This window comes from Erythrolamprus reginae, chromosome 1 (assembly GCF_031021105.1).
Source record: "Erythrolamprus reginae isolate rEryReg1 chromosome 1, rEryReg1.hap1, whole genome shotgun sequence".
NCBI lineage: Eukaryota > Metazoa > Chordata > Lepidosauria > Squamata > Dipsadidae > Erythrolamprus > Erythrolamprus reginae.
This window is the reverse complement of record NC_091950.1, coordinates 387,384,723-387,403,245: the sequence shown is the minus strand read 5'-3', so window position 1 is coordinate 387,403,245 and position 18,523 is coordinate 387,384,723. Positions and strand designations below refer to the sequence as shown.

The 18,523-nt window shown below is 41.8% G+C and overlaps 1 long non-coding RNA gene across 1 annotated transcript; it reads right to left on the bottom strand.

Moving 5' to 3' along the window:
• Nucleotides 1-2,568: 2,568 nt before the first annotated feature.
• On the bottom strand, nucleotides 2,569-5,787 carry LOC139161949 (uncharacterized). The gene is made up of 3 exons (XR_011558197.1): nucleotides 5,591-5,787; nucleotides 4,773-4,899; nucleotides 2,569-2,651 (listed from the first exon to the last, which is right to left on the bottom strand). It is a non-coding gene; the product is annotated as an uncharacterized lncRNA (long non-coding RNA).
• Between the last annotated feature and the right edge of the window lie 12,736 nt (nucleotides 5,788-18,523).

Sequence of the window (18,523 nt, the reverse complement as noted above, 5' to 3'; positions counted from 1 at the left end):
AATCACCTATTATTAATACATTCTCAATAGCTAAATCTATTATTATTTGATGTAAATTTTTATAAAATGTCATTTGGTCTTCATTGGGAGCATAAATAGAAACAACCACTATAGGTCTAGGTTCAATATCAACTTGTACAATCAGTATTCTACCATCATTATCCTTATATATTTGTTTGGAATTTATAGAGTTCTCTACATACATCACCACACCTCTTTTTTTTTGATCTGCTAATGCAGCATACATTTTTCCAATTTTGGGATTCAACAATAATTTTTGGTTATCTTTTTTAATATGTACTTCTTGTAATATTGCAATTTGAGCATTTTGATTTCTGATTTTAGAGAAGATTTGTTTCCTTTTCCTTGGTTCATTAAGTCCATTGACATTTACCGAAAAGATCTTTAGATCTTTAGTTGTTGTCATTTAGTAGGTTTTTTGGTTTCTCGCTGAGGCTGAACTCTTCTTATAGCACCTTGGTCCTGCTCTATTACTTGAGCGGTGGCCCCCAAAAGTTCTTCTTGTTGGATTGCTAGCATCTCCCCTGGTTGCTGTTGTGCTGGTTGTTGTTGAGCCTCTTGTTGTTTATCTGAAAAGTCCATGTGGCTGATGCCACTATTTTCAAAGAAATACCTAGCTTGTTCTACATTTTCCAGCTTGTATCTTGTAGAACGCCATGTCAGAGAAAGACCTTGTGGGATTAACCAACGATAGGTTATATTTTCTTTGATCAAAATTCTGGTAAGAAACTGGTAATCTCTTCTGCTCTCTCTGACACTTCTTGGAACTTGTTTTAATATTTTTATTTCCACTCCTTGATGTTGGAGTTTGGAATTTCTTGCCCAGTGAAGTATGTCATCTCGTAAGGTTTTCCTGGTGAATTTGATATGAATCTCTCTTGGGAGATTGTGGCGACGGATGTAACTATTCGAAGTCCTGTAAACTTCATCGATTTCTTTCACTAGCGCGGCAGGATCCTCCTGAAGTATTCCTCCAATCGTTTCCGCCATAGTCATTTTTAAATCTTCATCTTTTTCCTCTTTCATATTCTGAAATCGTAGTCCATACGAAGCACGTTGCATCTCCAGCTGAATAATTGATTCATCATGTCTTCTGTGTCTTGCATCGGCTCTCCCTTCGAGATAATCAATTCTTTTTGCATTTTTATCGGATTTCTCTTCAACCTTTTTCACTCGATCATCACTTTCTTGTAGTGTTTGTTGGATCACCTTTATCTGATCTTTCACCTCGCCCATATCAACTTTCAGTTGGGCCATCTCCTTTTTAAATTCTGCCAAGTCTGCTTTTATAGCTTCCCTTTGTTGTGTTGCTTCCTCTTTTATAGCCTCTCTTTGTTGGGTAGCATCCTCTTGAGATTTAAGAATGAGGTCCTGCATATTATTTAAAGTTTCTTGTAATGTTGCAAAGTTGGGCTGCGTTGTTTTGTCTTTTTCTTTATCCTTGGAAGACATAGCTGACGCCTGGTGCGTCGGGGAAGGACGGGGGGACACTTGTGGAGAAGAGATTGTTGCTGTGGTTTGTTTTTTAACCGTTTTGACAACCGTTGAAGAAGTTGACATTGTCAAATTTGAATCCACTGTTTAAAATTCGAATTAATTTAAATCAATCTAAATTTGTATGTGGTGAAAGGGAGAAAATTTCTGTAAATTCCAAATCTATTCAATCTATTTTATTAACAATTAACCTTAAATTATAGCTATTCAGTTGTCAAAAGAAAAATAAAAAATTCAAAATTCAAAATCCAATATATGTTGTTATTAGAAATAATAACTATTTTAAAAAGGGAGATTCTAAGGAGGTAAAGAAAAAGGAGGAAAGGAGAAAAGACTTAAAAAACCAAACGATTTCACCACTGGTCATTTCCCTGAAGAGACATCTCCCTCCCCCACATACACTCCTTCTAAAAGCTAAGCCTGCTCAGGTCCTTCAATAACTCCTCATGCAACTTAGCTGATCACCTCATTGCCCTTCCAGGAACCAGCTCTACTCTGTTGCCTCCAGGGCTATGCCTGTAAATACAGAAAAGCAACAACCTTTACTTTCGAATGCCAGGAGCAGCAAGAATGGTTTATTTATTTTGATTTCAAATGCAAGAACTCATGAAAAGCATTGCAAGGCAGGCAACCTTTAACTGCAGGCCAAGACAGTTTGGAAACAGGCCAATATTCTATGCTGGAGGGAATTTTTTTTATATTAATGGGTTTTTAATCGTTTTAGTATTGGATTACTATTGTACACTGTTTTATTGTTGCTGTTAGCCGCCCCGAGTCTCCGGAGAGGGGCGGCATACAAATCAAATCAAATCAAATCAAATCAAATCAAATCAAATCAAAGCAAAGCAAAGCAAAGCAAAGCAAAGCAAAGCAAAGCAAAGCAAAGCAAAGCAAAGCAAAGCAAAGCAAAGCAAAGCAAAGCAAAGCAAAGCAAAGCAAAGCAAAGCAAAGCAAATCAAAGCAAAGCAAAGCAAAGCAAAGCAAAGCAAAGCAAAGCAAATCAAATCAAATCAAATCAAATCAAATCAAATCTAATCTAAATAAATAACTAGCTAGCAGGATTCAGTGGCTCTCAGATTTTTCAAAAGATGGATGGTGAGCTGGCTGCATTATGATTTTCTTCTGGAAATTGTGACCTGAGGGAAACAAGCAAATTAAAACAATAAGCCAAACATCAAACAAGACATACTTTATGTTTCAAACAAAACCTAAAATTTAAGGGTCTGTCAATCATCTCATCTATCCATATTTATATCTATATCTGTAACCATCTTCACTCCAATTGATGCTACACACAGACACACACACACACACACACACACACACAGAGCAAGAGAGAGAGAGAACCACTACCCCCACCCCAAATATATATACATGCCATATGTTTTTGCTGAATTTGAAAATTAAGGGAGACTAGGATAGATCTATTCCGGCCTTATTCTGGCCTCATCAGCTAGCCATACCCTCACAGGGACGTGAGGCTACAGCATGGAAACTGCTTTGGTTGCGTTGATGGATGATCTCTGGCGGGCCCGGGACAGGGGCTTGTCCTCTGTCCTGGTGCTTCTTGACCTCTCAGCGGCTTTCAATACCATCGACCATGGTATCCTTCTGCGCCGACTGGAGGGGTTGGGAGTGGGAGGCACTGTTCTCCAGTGGTTCTCCTCCTACCTCTCCGGTCGGACGCAGTCGGTGTTAGTGGGGGGTCAGAGGTCGACCTCTAGGTTTCTCCCTTGTGGGGTACCTCAGGGGTCGGTCCTCTCCCTCCTGCTATTTAATATCTACATGAAACCGCTGGGTGAGATCATCCAAGGGCATGGGGTGAGGTATCATCAATATGCGGATGATACCCAGTTGTACATCTCCACCCCATGTCCAGTCAGCGAAGCAGTGGAAGTGATGTGCCGGTGCCTGGAGGCTGTTGGGGCCTGGATGGGTGTCAACAAACTCAAACTCAATCCAGACAAGACGGAGTGGCTGTGGGTGTTGCCTCCCAAGGACAATTCCATCTGTCCGTCCATTAGCCTGGGGGGGGAACTACTGACCCCCTCAGAGAGGGTGCGCAACTTGGGCGTCCTCCTCGACCCACAGCTGACATTGGAACATCATCTTTCGGCTGTGGCGAGGAGGGCGTTTGCCCAGGTTCGCCTGGTGCACCAGTTGCGGCCCTATTTGGACAGGGAGTCATTGCTCACAGTCACTCATGCCCTCATCACCTCGAGGTTCGATTACTGCAATGCTCTCTACATGGGGCTACCTTTGAAAAGTGTGTGAGCAATGACTCTCGGTCCAAATAGGGCCGCAACTCGTGCACCAGGCGAACCTGGGCAAACGCCCCCCTCGCCACAGCTGAAAGGTGTTTCTCTAATGTGAGCTGTGGATCGAGGAGGACGCCCAAGTTGCGGACCCTCTCTGAGGGGGTCAATAATTCCCCCCCCCCAGGGTAATGGACGGATAGATAGAATTGTCCTTGGGAGGCAAAACCCACAAGCACTCCGTCTTGTCTGGGTTGAGTTTGAGTTTGCTGACACCCATCCAGGCCCCAACAGCCTCCAGGCACCGGCACATCACTTCCACTGCTTCGTTGACTGGACATGGGGTGGAGATGTACAACTGGGTATCAGTATCCAATCCCTTCAGCTCTGTACCAGGGAAGGGTTACATGTTTTTTGTGCTGAATCACCCTGGTATATTAAAGGAACATCACAACTCCTTTTTTGCCTCTTGGCCCAACCTAGGGCCATTTCCAAGGCAGTTAATTTATTCATAGCCAACAAACTATATTCTGTATGTGTCACATGTTTTTGCTGAATTTGAAAATTAAGGGAGACTAGGATAGATCTATTTCGGCCTTATTCTGGCCTCATCACATAGTCATACTCTCACTGGGACTTGAACTTGCAACCTTGGCCTTGTAAGGCAGAGAATTAACCTCTAGGCTATAGTACCCAATCCCTTCAGCTCTGTGCCATGGAAGGGTTACATGTCGAATCACCATGGTATATTGAAGGAACATCACAGCTCCTTTTTTGCCTCTCATCTGTCATCTATCTATCTAATCTATCTATCATCTATCAATCTTTGAGTGATGGGAAACTGGGAAACTTCTCATCTTTTAGCATTAATTCATATTTTATTTATATAAAACAAAGTCTTTTATACTAAGGGTATGACTACTATTGCCAAGGAGATTTAGTAAGAAACCTTTCATTCCCATGCAACTTATAAGATCTGTCAATTGATTAGAAAAAAAATACCTTATGCAACAGCTTGGCAAAATACTACATCTTCCATGTTGTCTGAAAGGATAAGTGCATCTAAGTCTGCAAATACCATTTTGTTGGATGCATTCCCTCGTATGTTTTGGTTCATTGGAGGCAAATCCTGTACAGAAGTGGAGAGAGTTATTTAAAAAGAATTCACTCTTGATAGAAAGTCAAGGAAAGGTAAGAAGCAAGGATAATATGTATTAACATGGATAAGAATCAGAAGATTGCTGAATGAGGTTGCAACAAAATGTTTGCAGAATGTTGGAAGATGTGGGCAAATCTCTCAAATAGGGAAGCAAATAAGAAAATCTCATTCTCTCCCACTCTGAATGAGGCTGCCAGAAGTCTGTGTGGAGCTGCCTATGGCTTACAGCCATTGAGAGGGAATCAGAAAAGACTTAAAACCAGGGGTGGGTTCTAATTTACTTCACCGCCAGTCTGCTTCCTCCCACATTGCATGGATGCATGCATGTGCTGTGCCCAAAACCAAGCTTCTCAGCATACGCAAAAGCCAAAAACAGCTTCTATATGTGCACAGAAGCCAAAAACAAGAAAAACAAGTCAGGAACCCAGTGGGAACCCAGTTTCAGAGTAGCCAATTGATTGAGAGGAGGCATTCAATTAAAAAGGTCCATCATCCCCTGCCATCCCATAGTCTCTCTATAGACACACCTCAGCCATTCCCTTTTTAAAAAGGAACTTAAAAACACATTTTCTCCCCCATCTTAACTCAACCCAACTTCAGTAAAAGAAACCAAGACTGTGTTCTAAGACTCATTCGCCTGCCATACATTGCTCCCCTTTACCAGGTGGCTGAACATTTTCCTATATGGATGGCAGCCAGGAATCTTCCCAATGATACAGCAAAGCCTGGAGACCCCATTGCTGATCTGGAAGATGCTTTCATTCCAGGGCCACGGCAGAAAAGGGAGTTCTTATGTGGTGGCTGTTCTGCCTGACGGGCTGGTCACACAGCAAGGCAAGACAAAAACACACCCACAGACTGAAGATTTCTGACATATAAAATATATTGCTTACAAAGTGGCTGAGAGCCGCAATGACAGCAGAAGAATGTTTGTTTATGACACAAAGGTCAGGGTTAACAGCCAAGCTGGTAATAAATGTCTAAAACTCCCCAAAGTTTGTCAAGAATGCCTCCCAAATGGGCTGCAGCAAAAGTACTCACACTGTTGTTTCCAGAGCTACAGTTTTTTCAAATACAAGTGTCCCAAAACTGGGTTTGTTTGTCCACAGCTGCAAGACATCAGTTTAGGGATGGAACTCCAGGTCTGTGTCATTATCCCTGTTAAACTGCAAATGATAACTCCTACAAAGAGTTCTCCCACAAGACCTCCCCTTTTAAGCCTACTGTAAAATTCTCTAATGGGTCCCAGCTGTGATTTAAGATGTTCTATGCCTGTGCAGCTGCTCCTGGCATCCCATCATTTATTTTATTTTTATTTTATTTATTTATTTATTTATTTATTTATTTATTTATTTATTTATTTATTTATTTTGTCCAATACACAATGAAGGTTATAGAGGATATACTTGTAGTAAAATATATATGAAAAAGAATAGAAGAGATATAGGAATAAAATATAGGAATAAAGATATACGATATAGGAATAAGATATAGGAATAAAATATATCAATGAAATAATAGAGAAAGGATATAGGAATAGAAGAAAAGATATAGGAGATATAGGAGAGACAATAGGACAGGGGACGGAAGGCACACTAGTGCCCTTATGCACGTCCCTTACTGACCTCTTAGGAATCTGGTGAGGTCAACCGTGGATAGTCTAAGGGTAAAATGTTGGGGGTTAGGGGATGACACTACAGAGTCCAGTAATGAGTTCCACGCTTCGACAACTCGATTACTAAAGTCGTATTTTTTACAGTCAAGTTTGGAGCAGTTAATATTAAGTTTGAATCTGTTGTGTGCTCTTGTGTTGTTGTGGTTGAAGTTGAAGTCGTCATAGACAGGCAGGATGTTACAGCATATGATATTTTGGGCAATACTTAGATCATGTTTAAGGCGTCTTAGTTCTAAGCTTTCTAGACCCAGGATTGTAAGTCTAGTTTCATAGGGTATTCTGTTTTGAGTGGAGGAGTGAAGGGCTCTTCTGGTGAAGTATCTTTGGACATTTTCGAGGGTGTTAATGTCCAGATGCGGTATGGGTTCCAAACAGATGAGCTGTATTCGAGGATGGGTCTGGAGAAAGTTTTGTAAGCTCTGGTAAGTAGTGTGAGATTGCCGGAGCAGAAGCTACATAGGATTAGGTTAACAACTCAGAATATCTCCGAGACCGCCTTCTGCCACACGAATCCCAGTGACCAGTGAGGTCCCTCAGAGTTGGCCTTCTCTGGGTCCTGTTGATGAAACAATGTCGTCTGGCGGGACCCAGTGGAAGAGCCTTCTCTGTGGTAGTCCCGACCCTCTGGAACCAACTCCCTCCAGAGATTAGGATTGCCCCCATCCTTCTTGCCTTTTGCAAACTCCTTAAAACCCACCTCTGCCATCAGGCATGGGGAAACTGATTCCCCTGAGCCATTCCCGCTTTACGTATGGTTTGTATGAGACGTATGATTGTTTTTTATATTAAGGGTTTTAAATTGTTTTTTAACTATTGGATTTGTATTGTTCTGTTGTTGTGAGCCACCCCGAGTCTTCGGAGAGGGGCAGCATACAAATCTAATAAATAAATAAACTCTTGAAGCCTTCTTGGCAATGTTGTTGCAGTGGGCTTTGGCACTTAGGTCTTTTGTTATTAGTATTCCGAGGTCTTTAACCGAGTGGGGGTTATCTGTGATAATTTGTTTATTCAGTTTGTATTTGGAGTTCTGATATTTTTTGCTGATGTGTAGGACAGAGCATTTGCTGGTTGAGATTTGGAGTTGCCATGTGTTAGACCAATCAGAGACATAGAGTCTAGGTCTTTTTGGAGAGTAGTTGTGTTATCGGTGGTGTTGAAGAATTTTACATCGTCAGCAAAGAGAACACAGTTGCTTATGATGTGATTGCAAAGGTCATTGGTGTAGAGAATGAAAAATGTTGGTCCCAGTACGCTACCTTGGGGAACACCACTTTTAACGGGAATGGTGGTGGATAAGTTGTTTCCTATTTTGACCAATTGTTGTCTGTTTAACAGGTATGCTGTAATCCAGCTGTGAAGGGATCCTGAGATGCCATAGGATTTGAGATTTAGGAGTATTTGCTAAACTTGACCCTTCCCAGGGTATCAACTACTGGTTGATAGCCAAACTGCTGAGGCACAAACCATCATTATACACTGGGATGGTTTTCAATACATTCACCTTCAATTCGACATAAGTATGGCCCCTGCAATATTTCAAGGACTCATGAAGTGCCTACTTTACGGCATTCCAAGGACAATTCCATACTTCAATGATGTAATTGTTACCACTTCATCGAAGTTTGAACTTTTAAACAGGGTTAGGCAAGTATTTACAAAGTTTCAGGAATTGAGTCTTAAGTTGAAGTCACATAAATGTATTTTTGCTATGCCTCAAGTAGAATTTTTAGGATTCCTTATTGATGACTCAGGAATTCATCCAACCCCAGCAAAGACTAGAGCCATAACTGAGGCAACAGTCTCCCATTCTAAGGAAGAATTACACGCCTTCTTAGGATTTTTAAACGTTTATTCCGTGTTTATTCTGCTCAAAGCCTCCCTCGCTGAGCGTCTTCATTGATTGTTGGATAGAGGGGTGGTTTGAAAGTGGGGTCCAACCCAGGCAGCTGTGTTCAGGTCCGTCAAGCAGGTGCTCACTTTTAATTATGTGTTAGCACAATATTTTCCCCAATTACCACTGGTTCTTACTTGTGATGGGGCTGTTTTTAGTCATAATTTGCCAAATGGCACTGAAGCCCCCATAACTTTTTTTTTCATGAACGCTCACTAGGCTGGAAAGGAATTACAGCCAGATAGGTAGGGAGGTTTTGGCATTGGTTGCAAGAGTACGACGTTTTCACTAATATTTGTATGGCCGAACATTTCAATTAGTTACTGATCACCAGCCATTATTAGGTCTTTTGGATGGTAACAGAGTCCACAACTTCTATCCCCTCCAATGACAAGGTGGACAGTATTATTGGCCAGTTATTCATATTCATTAATCTATCAGCCAGGGAAGAATATTGGCCATGCCGACACCATAAACCATTGCCCCCTGCCATAGTTCCCTCTAAGCTGAGCGGGTGAGCAATCGCTCACTTAAAAATCATCATCAACTCAGAGTTTTCCAAACCTGCCCAGAAGCCGAGAGGGAAATTTTATTATTATTTCTGTGCCGCCCAGTCCCGAAGGGACTGCTGCTCAGACACTATACTTTTCCGCCCACCCCAAAAAAAATTTAGAGAGAACACTGCCCCTGCCTATTACTTTAAAAGATCCAGCCCTGACGTCTTCTGTGTTGGCTTCCCCAGTGCTTTTAACTGCTGTGGATGTTGCAAAAGCTCTCTACCAAGACATTATATTGTCTATGACTGTCTATGGCTGTATACAGCCGTCAACAATATAATAGGCAGACAATGTACAGAGACAATATAATGTCTCGATAGATGGCTGGGTACTTAGAGGATGGCCAAAGAGCCATGATCAAGCAGAGTTTGCCTCCATTTTGCATCAAAAGCTGAACTATCAATAATGTGGGGATGCTTATTGTGGGAAATCATGTTGTCATTCTGCTTGCATGAGGTGCTCTGTTCTTGACATGCTCCACAAGGGCCATCTGGGAGTAGTCCAGATGAAAGTCCTTGCAAAGGACTGTGTGTGGTGGCCTAAAATTGACTCCAATATCAAACATAAAGTTGCCAGTTATCTCCCATGGCAACAAAGTAGAGCTGCTCCACCTAAAGCTGAAACTTGGGAATGGGAAATGCCGGATTGACCTTGGTCCCACCTCCACATTGATTTGGCAGGACCTATTGACAATCAGATGTTCCTCATCACTGTTGATGCCTTTTCTAAATGGCTAGAGGTAAGCCTCCTACCATCCATGACATCTTTTGCTGTTATAACCTGCCTTGAAGCTTTATTTGGTACACATGGACACCCAGACCTTATCATATCTGATAATGGCCCTCAATTTACCTCAGCCACTTTTGAGTCTTTTGTAGCAGGGTTGGGAATTCGCCATGGCCTTATAGCACAATGGCATGGTAGAATGGATGGTCTGCATGACTAAGGAATCATTAAGTAGACTTATCCAGGGCACCTGGAAACAAAGAGTATCAGAATTGTTGTTAGCGCAACATATGACACCCAGGACAGTGACTCATAAAACTCCAGCTGAGTTACTAATGGGACAAAAATTACAAACAATGCTTGATTTCTTGCACCTGTTGTATGCCTCATCTTCAGCATTTCCAGAAAAATCTATTTGTGTGTTCCAAGTGAGTGACTTATTGTTTCCCAGCTGTCACTCAGAGAAAAAGACTTGGTTGCAGGTGTGGGCTGCAAGGGGGAAGCCATGGAATGCCGTTCCACTGGCAGAAATGAAGTTGCGTTTGTAGTTTTGTCACTGCCAGCCATGCACGCGTGTTCACACATATGCTGCAGCCAAATCTCACTGCTCCACTTTGGAAGGAAAGAAGCTCATTGGGGAGATGACGTGGCTCCTGCTTCGCCTGCTTGCTTCTCCAGCAAAGGCGCCCTGTTTAGTCCTGCCCAGGAGCTGCCAGAAGGAAGAAATCTGTGACTAAATGGGATGCCTTTCCCGATGCAGCCAGCCATGGGACTGGGTTGTGTGCAGCAGTGGCGGCCATTCCATCTGGGAGCTGCCAGCAGGAAGAAATCCTTTCCTTCCTGCAGGATTTCTTCCTTCTGGTGGCTCCTGGGGGGGATGGACCACTGCTGCTACTATGCAGGACCCAGACATAGGCTGAAGTCATTCCACCTGGGAGCCACCAGCAGGAAGAAATCCTGTAGGAAGGAAAGGATTTCTTCCTGCTGGCAGCTCCCAGCCAGGATGGTCAACTCCACCACCTCTGCTGCACAAGACCCAGCTGCGGGGCTGGCTGCATTGGCAAAGGTCCCCCATTTAGTCCTGCCTGGGAGCTCAGCTGCCAGAAGAAAGAAATCTGGGACTAAACTTTCCTTCCTGCAGGATTTCTTCCTGCTTTGTGGCTCCCGGGCAGAAGGGCTTCAGCCCATGCGCAGGAAAATGAAGGGTGGGCGCCTGCGACTGCTCCTGCACCCCCTTCTGAGCATTTAAGGTCCGCGAATGGCTGTCCTTTACTGCTTGGTTGCCAAAAAAAATTTCTACCTTGGTAACCCTTGAAGATGGTTGCGAGTGGCATTGTCACATTGACCAATTGCATCAAAGGGTCCACCCGACTATCACAGAAGATAACTGCCCAGTTGTTAGTCCAAACTTGGAATTATCCGAGGAGGAAATTGCCGATATTTATTTACCAGCCCCTAATGGACTTGATGGTCAATCAGTTGGGACTGAGGAGTTGTCTTTTCGATCACCACCAACAGTGGTGGATGTTGATTTGTATGCCGCCCCGAGTCTTTGGAGAGGGGGGGCATAAAAATCTAATAAATAATAATAATAATAATAATAATAATAATAATAATAATAATAATTATTATTATTATTATTATTATTATTATTATTATTATGTCAATACAACTCAGCAAATGAGATCATTATGCTGGATTTCATCACCAGTCGGGCGCTTCCCAAGCACCTAGGACTGCATGATGTAGCGGCGAATTATGTATGCACATCCCAGTAAAGTGGCCTTTTGTAATTGACAGATGGAGATTTTGTCAATTCCAATGGTCCACTGAGATCCTTTGGCACTGCGCCCAGAGTGCCAAGTACCACTGGAACCACTTTCACTGGCTTATGCCAGAGTCATTACTGCTCGATTTTTAGATCTTCGTATTTCATTAATTTCTCTAGCTGCTTTTCCTCAATTCTGTTGTCCCCTGGGATTGCGATGTCGATGATCCATACTTTCTTTTTCTCCACAATCAGGATGTCTGGTGTGTTATGCTTCAGAATTCAGTCAGTCTGAAGTCGGAAGTCCCACAGTAGTTTTGCTTGCTCATTTTCGACCACTTTTTCGGGCTTATGATCCCACCAGTTCTTTGCCACTGGTAAATGGTAGTTCCGGCACAAGTTCCAGTGGATCATCTGTGCCACAGCATCATGTCTATGCTTGTAGTCAGTCTGTGCAATCTTTTTGCAGCCGCTGAGCATGTGATCGATTGTTTCATCTGTTTCTTTACAGAGTCTGCACTTTGGATCGTCTGTTGATTTTTCAATTCTGGCTTTGACAGCATTTGTTCTAATGGCCTGTTCTTGTGCCGCCAGTTTTAGTCCTTCTGTCTCCTTTTTGAGTGTCCCACTTGTAAGCCATGACCAAGGTCTTTTCTTTATCCACTTTGTCTTCAATCTTCTCCAAGAACTGGCCATGCAATGCTTTGTTCCGCCAACTGTCCATACGACATTGAGTTACAGGATTTTTGTACTGGTCCTTAGTTTGCTTCACCTTGAGAAGCTTCCTATTGTTGACCTCCATCAATGCTGACTCTTTGCTCTAATAATAATAATAATAATAATAATAATAATAATAATAATAATAATAATTATTATTATTATTGTGGTGGTTGACCACCGTTCTGGGTGAATTCAGAAGTGGCCAGCACATTTAGAGGATTTTATATGTGCCAGCTAAAAGGGGAATGGGTGTAATCAGGGGTGGGCTGCTGCCTGGATGGTGGGGAGAATGTAGTGGGATAGCGAAAATGGAGCTCTGCCCCAGAGCACCCAATTTGCACCAAAAGATGTTGAAAGAAAATGCAGGGTATCTTCTTTAGGCAACCTCTGTGTTCTTCCTGAAAGTGTTTAAAAACCCCAAAGCCGGTGATTCTGCTACAAACAAAAGTGTCTAGGAAAAGTATAAGGAAATAAGATCTGGAATTAATTTTATGTGATCTGGGTTTCTGCCTCCCCCTCTTTTCTGAATGGCTATAGTATTCTCTAGAACAGAGGTCTTCATAGCGGGCTGGAGAATTCTGGGAGTTGAAATTCACAAGTCTTAAAGTTGGGGACCTCTACTCTAGAGAAATAAAATGAATAATGCTTGAAACCTAATGCAAAGCACTCCTACCTGTTCACATGACCACCAAGGGCTACCACCCACAAAATAAGCCATGCCCACAGTGTGGTAGTAAAAAGTTTGGTAGCCCTTCACTGGGTGTAATTTATTAGGGCCATTATGAAGGCGTGTGTGTGGGCGGAGGTGAATAATGGCTTGAGTAATTGGGTCATAACTGTTATATATGCGCCACTGTGAGGCACCCTTTTGTTCTTGTTTTAGATGTGTATTGATTGAATAAACCTTGTTTGCTTATTTTATCGGCCTACGATTTTACATGCACACCCGGACATTAAGAATGGGGTCATTAATCACCCCTGGCTCAGACAAGACTCTAACTGGGGGTTCCACAGGCACTGCAGGGGTACTGCAGGGGCCTCTACATCTCCCTCTTTAGCCTTTAGCTTCCATGTCTCCTTCCCCCTCACTCTCTGAAACTTTGAGAGCCACACTGGTCTCTGGTGCTCAGACAGACCCACCTCCTCTGGTTCAAAATCTGTGACCAGAGGAGCTGGCCGCAAACCAACCACAACAGTGGCATTCCTTTGTTCCTCCCTTTTCTTTTTAATCCCTTACCTGCAGAAACCAGGAGAACAAACAGACCAGCCAAGAAGAAATGAGCGATCTTCATAGTTTCTGTTAGAAAGTCAGAATCCTGGAAATGTTACACAAGAACTAGAGACAGGACAGTCTCTCAGTGTCTGAACCTCAAAGCTGACATCCAGATTTTATAGCATTCTTGGGGAATTGTGACATGGTGGCAGTTGAACCAAACAGGATACAAACAGATTGTTGTTGCAAAATTCTTCCTGCAATTTGCCAATCTAACGATTTTGGTTTTGAAATAATTAAACGGTAATAGAGCATGATAAATTCTATTTGGTTATTGCTAATGTCTTCCAATTTCCAAGGTTCCCCCTTTGGAATATAGATTAGATTAGATTAGATTTATTGGATTTATATGCCGCCCCTCTCCGCAAACTCGGGGAGGCTCACAACAAGGTAAAAACAGTACATAATAACAAATCCAATACCCATCAATCCAATTACAATTTTAAACTAAAAAATTCATAAAAAACAGCCCCAGAATATTAAAAAACACGCATACAATCAATCTAACACCAAAACAACATGGGCAAGGGGGAGATGTTTCAGTTCCCCCATGCCTGACGGCAGAGGTGGGTTTTAAGGAGTTTGCGAAAGGCAAGGAGGGTGGGGGCAATCCTAATCTCAGGGGGGAGCTGATTCCAGAGGGTCAGAGCCGGCACAGGGAAGGCTCTTCCCCTGGGTCTCGCCAGACGACATTGTTTAGTCGACGGGACCCGGAGAAGGACAACTCTGTGGGACCGAACCGGTCGCTGGGATTCGTGCGGCAGAAGGCGGTCCCAGAGATATTCTGGTCCGGTGCCATGAAGGACTTTATAGGTCATAACCAACACTTTGAATTGTGACCGGAAACTGATTGGCAACCAATGCAGACTGCGGAGTGTTGGAGTGATATGGGCATACTTAGAGAAGCCCATAATTGCTCTCGCAGCTGCATTCTGCATGATCTGAAGTTTCCGAACACTTTTCAAAGGTAGACCCATGTAGAGAGCGTTACAGTAGTTGAGCCTCGAGGTGATGAGGCATGAGTGACTGTGAGCAATGACTCTTGGTCCAAGTAGGGCCGCAACTAGAGCACCAGGAGAACCTGAGCAAATGTCCCCCTCACCACAGCTGAAAGATGTTTCTCTAATGTGAGCTGTGGATCGAGGAGGATGCCCAAGTTGCGGACCCTCTCTGAGGGGGTCAATAATTCCACCCCCAGGGTAATGGATGGACAGATAGAATTGTCCTTGGGAGGCAAAACCCACAGCCACTCCGTCTTGTCTGGATTGAGTTTGAGTTTGTTGACACCCATCCAGGCCCCAACAGCCTCCAGGCACTGGCACATCACTTCCACTGCTTCGTTGACTGGGCATGGGGTGGAGATGTATAACTGGGTATCATCGGCGTATTGATGATACCTCACCCCATGTCCTTGGATGATCTCGCCCAGCAGTTTCATGTAGATATTAAATAGCAGGGGGGAGAGGACCGACCCTTGAGGCACACCACAAGGGAGAGACCTCGAGGTCGACCTCTGACCCCCCACTAACACCGACTGCGACCGACCGGAGAGGTAGGAGGAGGACCACTGGAGAACAGTGCCTCCCACTCCCAACCCCTCCAGCTGGCGCAGAAGGATACCATGGTCGATGGTATCGAAAGCCGCTGAGAGGTCAAGGAGCACCAGGACAGAGGACAAGCCCCTGTCCCGGGCCCGCCAGAGATCATCCATCAACGCGACCAAAGCAGTCGCTTTGTGCGGTGGTAGTGGAGGAAGGGGAGAAACATCTGTATAAAAATACTAGCCTTTTTACTACCTAGATTAGAGAAAAGAATTTTTGACCCCATATTAGATAACAATAATTCCTTACCTTCAGAAACCAGAAGTTAAATGTCCAGCTATAAAGTTAAATACGTAAATTGTAATTAACAAATAAATGATCTCTATATTTATATGTATTGGATATGTGTATGTATATATTGAACAATCAAACAAATCTCCTATCTACCAATGAAGGTGACTTACCTGTAGATATCTCCACAGATAAAACAAATTAACAAATGTATATCATTAGAAGATATATAAATAAATGTTCACAGAGAATACAAACTTTTAATGAAAGATATTGAAAGCCGTATTTTTTTTCTTCAATTTTTATTGGCAGCAATGGATTTTAATGTGTAATGCAATCAGTCCAAAATTTTAAAAAATGTGAATGTTCTGCTAACACCTCTAAAATTAGTGGCAAAATATTTTATGAATTAATTAACTTCTGATGGCTGGTTTGGTCACACAGGGAGAATGAATGGATGAGGATTAAATCCCAAAGCAAGTAACTTACTGAAGAATGATTGGGCAGAGAAGAAGGGGAAGGAAAAGATGGATCTAGTTGGAGGGAATTCATGAAAAGGAGAAAGAGGAGGAAAAAGTGTAAAAAACAAAAAGGGTAATTATGACATGGGGAATGGACATGGTGCAATCAAAGATTGTTCTATGAGGACAGAAATGTGTGGTAGGTGTTTCCTTTCCTTTCTTTTAGTTCTTGGACTTACTACTTTTCTGTGCTTTGTGGGCCATTGATCTCTCTGAAAGGAAATGGTCTAGTAAGTTAGTTTGTGAACATCTACTTTTGCATTGTTTTCCATAATATTCACCAGGCCTGCAAGAGCTGACATCCTTTCAATATGCTGGATATTTGAGAAACAACCACTATACTTGATAAATTGTATTTTGTGATAATAGCCTCACTGGCTCGCCAGATGATTTTAGGAACTTAATCAACAAACCAAGTCTTCATAGTGTCTAGTTAATAACAAAGTTTTTATGCCATATTCTGGTGGAAGCAGATAAATATTAATTCTTATGTAAATACATTTATTTTTCCTCTGTTTCTAATTTTGTTTCCAAAGACATACTAAACAGTTTTATTACTTTTCTTATATCTTTAAAAAATTAACATCTTTAAATTATGAAATAGTTTCCACATTGACATTTGGTAAAACTGCTCTTTTGTTAGAAATTTTTCCTAATCTACAACTAAAATTTGACTTCCTGTAATTAAAATTTATTAATGTCCTCCACTCCAAGATAAGACAGAAGTGGGCTTGATTTTCTTTTCTGGGTCATCCATTCAGTTCCTTGAAGAGAACTCCCATACCTCCACATCTTCTCAAAACTAAATGTGTCTAGGTCCTGCCATAACTTTTCATACATGATCACTTTTCATGATCCCCTTAGTTGATCAATCTCATTGGAATTGGTTCTAGACCATTGGCTGAGGCCGGTGCTTATAAATATAGATTAGCAACAACGTTTTATTTTGAATGCTGCAAATAGCAAGAATTTTTTATTTTTATTTTAAATGTAAGAACTCATAAAAATCTTTGCAAAGCAAGCAATCTTTAACTGCCAGCCAAGGCACTTTGGAGACAGGGCAGTATTTTGCGCCAGCAGGAAAAGGTAGGATTCAGGCTCTCATTCAAGAAGGCTTCTCAGATGTTTCAAAAATTAAATGGTGGGTTGTCTGTGATAGGATTTTCATTTGGGTTTTGTGATCTGAGGGATACAAGTAAATTAAAACAATAAGCTGAAAGTGAAACAAGAAAAATCCTACATTCATGACACGATTTAACTTTTAAGAGTTGCTTCAAATGCTTTAAGGCTGAGGTATGGACATTTCTTTGCTACTTTGATGATGACCACATTTTCTAATTGGGTTGAGCAGAAAAACTATACGTATTGGGAATACTCTTTTTGTTTTATCACCTCACATGCTGCCAATTTCAAACGGCCTCTCTGCCCAGTCTCCAGAATTATAATCATTGTTGCACAAGGCCAGGAATGTGAGGAGTACTTGGAAGTGCCTATCTGGGGAAGGCAAGCAGAGACTCAGATTGAATTATGAACAGAAAACCTGGTTTGATTCTTCCACACAGCCTACAGAATATGAGAATAAATCAGTATTACTCTTTCCAAAGCAGCTATCTTGATTTATCTTAGAAGAAGCCTATAAGAGTTCCAAAACTGCTGAAAATTTGGAAACCTATGCCTTGCCCCAGAATCAGGACTGGAAGAAAGTAAGTTGGGCTCAAAGATGCTTCCATATTCCTTCATTATGAGCTGTGGTAGTACAGTGGTTAGAATGCAGTACTGGAGGCTCCTTCTGCTGTCTGCTGGCTGCCTGCAATTTGGCTCAAGGTTGCCTCTTCCTTCCATCCTTCTGAGGTCAGTAAAATGTGGACACAGTTTGTTGGGGAGGGGGGGAGGCAATATGCTGACTCTGTAAACCACTTAGAGAGGCCTGTAAAGACAGACCTGGTATTTACCATTCACTTTTTGTGAGATCATTCCTAAAAACCTTAAAGGTATGCAAATACTTTCCACAAAATAACAAATATTTGAATATTAGTTTCCCTGACATATACATGCATATTTATTATTATTTTTTGTACATTTCATATTGCTTATCAGTTTGTTTCCAGTCCAATTCAAGTTCCTAATTTTGACTTTTTTTTTTTTTTTGAAAATATACTTTATTTATTTACAAGTATAATTAAAAACAAGGAAAGGGGTTGGGGGAAGGGGGACAAAACGAAGGGTTGGGGGTGGGGTAGAGTGGGAAGGGGAGGAAAAATTCAAAAACAAAACATTTATGATAGAATTGTAATACGTGTGAGTTATAATACACAAGTGTCTTAGAAGGAGTGTAATAATTCTTACTTTCCTAATCTTAGTATTTATATATGAAAATAACTCAAATGTCGTATTTCTTAATATATATAGGCAATAAAGTTCTAGGTGTGAAAAAGAGGAGGAAAGAGAAAGAGAAGAAGAAAAAAAAAAGGAAAAGGGAGAGAGAGAAGAATCTGCATTTAATGCAGACGTTTTTATGGACGACTTTTGTTTAGTTGTAGAGTGGGGAGTATATAGGTGGTATAATGGGTGTATATAAAGATTAATTATTCTAAAAGTAGTTAATACGTTTATAGTGTGTGTTGAGTTAGT